Below are 7,071 nucleotides of genomic sequence, written 5' to 3'. Positions count from 1 at the left end.
TAATTTTGCTTGGGTCATGCGAAATTTTGACTGTTAAATTCAAAATTTCGTTCGAAATTTCGATCCTACCGTCGAAATTGTATAGCTAAATGGTCATGCGCATGACCCATGCACGGTGAACTTTCAATGAAATTGATCGAAAATAATGAAGACCAATCGGGTTTGTGAGTTGAGTCAGTCAACACACTCAATAAGTCTAACAAGAACACGTGAATGGCAAGTCAAAGTAGTAAGGTGCGTGTTACAACTTACATTTCGATGAAATAGTGATTCAAATTTTACTTATGTTATTTTAGGGTACATATCATATGGTAAGGTAACTATTGTGAAGTAGCCTTCTTCCTATCCAAGAAAGGGAACAATGGATTTGTAAATGAAATAGGCATGATATCTTCTTTTTTCCCTTTCTTTCTTTTGAATATGCGATTTTTTATACATTGGGGATGAGATTATTAGATAATATAAGGCAGGGCTACACCTTTAGCTCTGAGGGGATTCGAACTCTAATATCCTACTTGTAGTTGTTGGTTTTTACTTAACCAACTAAGCCACCCCTTGAGGTTATGATCTTTGCTTTACAACACCCAAATCTTGTGAAGCTTTATGAATGTTGTATTGAAGGAAACCAACTACTGTCAATTTACGAGTATGTGAAAATTAATAGCCGAATCCATACACTATTTGGTAAATCCTTTATATCATGTTAAATATAATACCTACTCTTTTAATAAATGAATAATATTCATTGACATTGTCTATAATAGATTTACACACCAATTTATTGTCAAATGATGATAAGTTGTGATATGCATTAAGGTTGTGAAGATTAAAAAAAAAAAAAAACTTAAATTGACTGACAACGTATAAGATTTACTTGGGGATAACACAGGGTCTAGCTTATCTTCATCAATAATTAAGGTTGAAGATTGTCAAAGAAACGTAAAGGCGACTAATGAGTTGCTTGATAAGAATCTTAAGGCTAAGGTTTCGAAATTTGGTTTGGCCAAACTTGATGAAGAGGAGAACATCCATATTAGCTTTTGAATAGTTGGAACTATGTGAGTGGTTTCTTTCTTTCTTCCTCTTTTTTCTGCACGTATCTCTGCAAAATGTTTATTATATATGCCAATGACACATATCATTGACTGGATATATTATGTATCGTTATAATTTCATTTATGATTTTTTATGCTGCAAATAAGATGAGTGAAGGCAAGTTTGAACCTGTATGTAAGGTATGTCGGTGTTCATATCTTTCACTTAACCTCCTCACTTGTCACCATCAATCTATATCTTATTTTGTGGGTTGAACCTTTAAAATATCGTTTGTTTGTTGAATTTAAAATAACGTGGGGAAAAAGGGATGGGAGAAAATAACTTTTCTATGAAATCCCAGAGTATGGTTTGTTTGGTCCAATGGGATGAAAAAGTTGGCAAAAGTGAGGGATGGGAGAAAGTCAACTTTTCTAATATGACATATTATTTCTTTCACTCCATCATTTTTCAAAGTCCCACATATTTACTAAGATTTTTTGAAAAAGTGAGAGAAACAACAAAAGTAGCACCCACATTTAAAATTTTTCCAAAAAATCCAGTCCTTTCCTGTTCCCCAACCACATTACATATGGGTCCTACGTGTTTATTTTCTTGCCCCTTTTTTCCACCCCACTTCTTTAAACAAACGGTGCCTAAATTAATCAGGTAGTAGTGTGCTACAACATTTTGATTTTATTAATTTGGTCTAGTCTTCAACAGGAAAGACAAAAAGGTAGGATGTAAAGAAAAGTTTAAGGGAAGCGGGGGATGAAAAGTAATTTTCTTTCAAATCTCATTTTGTGTATTTAAGTGAAATAGTCATTCAAATTTTACGCACTATACGATGGTAAGGTAACTGTTATCAAATAGTTTCCTTCCAAGTCCAAGCAAGGGAAAATGATTTTGTAAATGAAATATGCATGATATCTTTCTTTCTTTCTTTTTTTCATTTCCAGAATAGACAATTTTTAACATCGAGGATGAGAATATTATATAATATAAGGCGGGGCTACGCCCTTGTCCCCAAGTAGATTCGAGCTCTGACCTCCTACTTGGAGTTTTTTTTTCTTCCAACTAAGCCATCCCTCGAGGTTATGATCTCTACTTTACAACACAACACCAAAATCTTGTGAAAATTTATGGATGTTGTATTGAAGGAAACTAGATGTTATTGATTTATGAGTATGTGAAAAATAATAGCCAAGTCTATGCACTATTTGGTAATCCTATAGTATCATGTTGGATATAATGCCTACTCTTTTAATAAGTGAATGATATTCATTGACATTGTCTGTAATAGGTTTACACAAGAATTATTACCAAATGATAATAAATTGTGATATGCATTAAAGTCGTGAAGATTAAAGACTAAACTTAAATTGACCAACAATGTACAAGATTGTTTGGGGATGGCATAAGTTCTAGTTTATCTTTATGAAGAATCAAGGCTGAAGATTGTCCATGGAGACATGAAAGTAACTAATTTGTTGCTTGATAACGATGCATTAAGCTCTCGGATTTTGGCTTGGCTAAACTTGATGAAGAGGAGAACTCCCATATTAACACTTGAATAGCTGGGACTATGTGAGTGGTTTCTTTCTTTCTTCATCTTCTTTTTTGCACATATCTAGGCAAAATGTTTATATATGACACATATCACTGACTAGATATGTTAGATATGATTATAATTTTATCTATGTAAAGAATGTTACTAATTCCACCCAACTTAAAGTCACAAAGCTACAAACAGGTCACTGTGATTGATAATGTAACTGCTGTCAAACAACTTTCTTCCAAATTCAAGCAAGAGAACAAATATTTTGTAAATGAAATAGGCATGATATCTTCTTCTTTTTTTTTTTTTTTTTTTCTTTTTTTTTTGGTGGAGAACAAATGATTTTTAATTCATTGGGATGGGAGTATTATACAATAAGGCGGGCTATGCTCTGGCCTTAAGGGAATTCGAACTCTGACCTCCTACTTGGAGTTGTTGGTTCTTTATTAATTGAGCCACCCCTCAAGTTGTTGTTTTTTGCCTTACAACACCCAAATCTTATGAAGCTTTATAGATGTTATATTGAAGGAAAATTGTTGTTGTTGATCTACGGGTATGTGGAAAATAATAGTCGAGCCTGTGCAATATTTAGTAAATCCTATTCTAACATGTTAGATATAACGTCTACTACTTTAGTAAATTAATGATTTCATTGACATTATCTGTAATAGGTTTATACAATAATTTATTGCAAAATGGTAATAAGTTAGTGATATGCATTAAGATCGTGAAGATCAAATAATGAACTTAAACTAGCTGACAATGCACAAGATCAAAATTACTTGGGGATATAGCACAAAATCTAGCTTATCTTCACGAAGAATCAAGGCTGAAAATTGTCCACAGAGACATAAAGACAACTAATGTGTTGCTTTATAAGGATCTTAATGCTAAGATTTCGGACTTCAGTTTGGCTAAATTTGATGAAGAGGAGAATACTCATATTAGCACTTAATGTATAGGCAATCTTTACACATGAATATAATTGTAAGATAGCCTAAAGACTGCCTATACATTTAGGTTTTTTCTTATGTCAAGATCACGTGACACCTTCGCCCCCCCCCCCAAACAAGTTTGTGTCGATTATTTTGCTTTATCTTTTGATAAATATGAATGTTATTAATTTCGTTTATTTTATTTTGATTTATTACGTTATTTCTAGCATAGTATTATTAGATTACATTGGTATGGTTTATGTGTTTCATATAAGAATGACTATATGAACTTATCAATCATTGTTACACATAATCAATATATTGCACACTTAAGTGTCATCTCCAATGCCTTGATTGTCTAATAACCTTGACAACTATGCATGTGAGGGGTTTCTTTCGTTTTCACTAGAGTTTCTGTGATCTACATTCAATATAAGTTTGTTACCATATCCAGATGTTGTAACGAAAAAATTACGATTGGGTTAAGTTATGGAGAGAAATGGGCTTATGCACTTGATCCATTTGTTTATACCGGTTTTAATTGGTTGACAATTTTGCAACGTAGCGTATCATATCAATGAAAGCGATAATAAATAAATAAAAGTTGAAAAACTAAGGGAAAAATACAAGATTAACTAATTTTGGGTTTCACACTACAAAAGTAACCACCCAAGATTTCAGTTAACAAAACTAAACAAAAGCAAGTTTGGGTTTACAAAAATAGTCAAAACAACACTTGTTCATACTTTTACATTTTTACCCTCATCTTCCACCTTCGCCCACGACGTTACCGACCTAGTCAAATCACCCATTTTCACCTCCAAACCAACATCAACTACATCACTCATTAGAATAGGGGGGAAAAAATTTGACAAACAGATAGAGAGAAAAACAAGCAGGTTTTGGAATAGAACAAAGAAGTTGCAGAAGGGTTTAAAAAGGAGAGAGAATATAGAATTATCTATGTACTTTAGTTTTTTTGTCAGAATCAATTTCTGTCATTTAATTTTTTTTGCCACTTATGATCTTCAACCCTTTTGTATTTATTTCTTGTGTCATTTAATTTTCTGCAGCCCAACCACATTGCTCTTTTCGTGTCCTTTTGGATAGCCATGTAAGACTCGCAGAGTCGGAGTTGGGAATATCGGAAGCTATTCCAAGTTACTTAGATGGGTTGCCGTTTTTCTATCGGAATATCTAAGTGTGGAGAAGAAGCTAGTTGTCATGGGTGGATGGGATCCGGTGTATGAACTCGGACTAAATCAATGGCAAAGGTAGAAGATGAGGGTAAAAATGTTTAAAAGGGATCGACAAACACTGTTTTGCCAATTTTTTTAAACCCAAACTTGTTTTTGTTTAGTTTTGTTAACTGAAACCTAAAACTAATTAATTATGTAATTTCCCCCAAAACTAATCATTCTTGGACTAATGCAAATCTAAAATCTATATGAACTAGAGTATCTAAAAGAAAATGAACCCCGCCAAGATTTTTACCTTAAATTACAAAGCAAAGTAAACTTGTCTTCAACTACTAAAAAAGTAGTAGTCTAGGCTATAGATAGCAAATTTGAAGAAGGCATCAACTACAGGTAAGAAATTTGAATAGACCATGATGAATCTTTTCTCCATGGCAATATCTAAAAGCAAAGCATCCCGAACAGCTTTTGCCTCTACCGTTATAGTTAAGTAGGTCAACCTTACAACACTTTGAGTTGTAATGAAATAATAATTAAATCTTTGATCAAATAACCCACGCCTACTATGGTTTGTAGTTGTTTTTCAGGCCCCATCAACAAATACTTTACTGCCAACAAGTTGTTAATATTTTCAAAAGAGTTATGGATAGATTCATAATACAACAAGATCCTACTAAGAAATATATAATCATTCTTAATACCTATATGGAATCGTTCATTGCAACTACAAGATTGGGGTCTCTGTGCTCAAAGATGGCTTCATTTCAAGTTTTTTATCTTGTATTTATTACTATATACTTGTCATAGCATGGTTAGTGGGGCCAAAGTTTTAACATGAGGTTAAGGTATTGAAACAAACTATTAGAAAATTTTGCTAGTAAAAATTGTGTAGAAAAATTACCTCAAAGACTTGACTTATGTGAAAACCTTTGGTGACACTTTTAGATCAATGATCAACATTTCCTATTTGAAATGATGGCTAGAGGCTAAGACTAGCATCGTTTGTATGCTAGATTATAAGGGTTGGAAAAATAAACATGTGGGACTTGCATGTAGTGGGATGGGAGATAGAAAAGAAAATGAAATGATTTTGTAAAAAAAATTGCAAATATAAATCCTACATTTATTATATCCCTTACTTTTCTACAAAGTTCATTACTTTTAGTGAGACTTTAAAAGGGGGGGTGGAAAAAGTAAAATGCCATGTCAGCATATAGGGTCCTTTAAGAAAGGTTGTTTGCTGATGTGGCATATTATTTTCCCCATCCTATTCTTTTTGAAAATCCTTCATATTTAGTAGGAATATGTGCAAAAAGTGAGGAAAACAAAAAAAGTGACTCACATTTGAAAATTTTCAACAAAATTCTTTCATTTTTTTTCTTTTATTTTCTCACCCCATTACATATGGATCCCACATGTTTATTGTTTCTACCCGATTTTTGCATACAAACGGTGCCTTAATCAAGAAAGTTTGTCTGCTGACTTTCCTACTCTATTGAACCAAACAAATCATGTTTTAGAATTTTGTGAACAATTTTATTTTTTTCACCATTTTTTCCCACCGCACTTAAAGTATCATTTGTTTAAAAGAGTTTGAGTGAGGTGGAAAAAAAAAATACATTTCTCCACAAAATTCCAAAATGTAGATTGTTTAGTCCAATAGGGTGAAAAAAATGAGGAGAGAAACTTGAAAAGAAACATTTGTTGACTTGGTATCCTATTTCCTATCTCATCCCTTTTAAAACTCCCACATATTTAGCAGGATTTTGTGAAAAAATAACAAATATGATAAAAGTAGGTCATATATTTACACATTTTTCATAAAATCCATACATTTCTTAGTGGAGATCTTCTCCACTCAGGCTGTCCCTCCACATATACAACCACACTTAAATGAGTGTAGGATACACACTGCTCTTGCATGACACGGGTAAACTCTGAGTGTGGGTCTTACATTTATGTGAGTTTGACTATATAGGTGAAGGGATAGGCTTGATGGAGAAAATTTAAAGGTTTTTTTATTTTTATTTTTCCTCTCTCTCTCTCTCTCTCTCTCTCTCTCTCTCTCTCTCTCTCTCTCTCTCTCTCTCTCTTGTTCGTTCACCACACTATAAATGAGTATCACCTAGGGGTGCAAGTTTGGTCCTAACGGCCCTAACTCGCCCTAAGCCACCCCTGAGCCTGAATAGGGCTTGGGCTCAAATTTTGGCCCTGAGGGCCGATCAGGGCCAAAATATTCTGGCCCTAACTAGGGCCAAGGGTGGGCCTGAGATTACTCTTTGGCCCACCGAGCCTGTCCCAATCCATCCCTGATTTTTGGCCTTGTTGTTGGCCCTAATTTTAGCCCTGC

This window comes from Hakea prostrata, chromosome 2 (genome assembly GCF_041222555.1).
Source record: "Hakea prostrata isolate BN-2017 chromosome 2, UWA_Hpros_2, whole genome shotgun sequence".
Lineage (NCBI taxonomy): Eukaryota > Viridiplantae > Streptophyta > Magnoliopsida > Proteales > Proteaceae > Hakea > Hakea prostrata.
The sequence above is the reverse complement of the archived record's forward strand: the minus strand, read 5'-3'. Positions refer to the sequence as shown.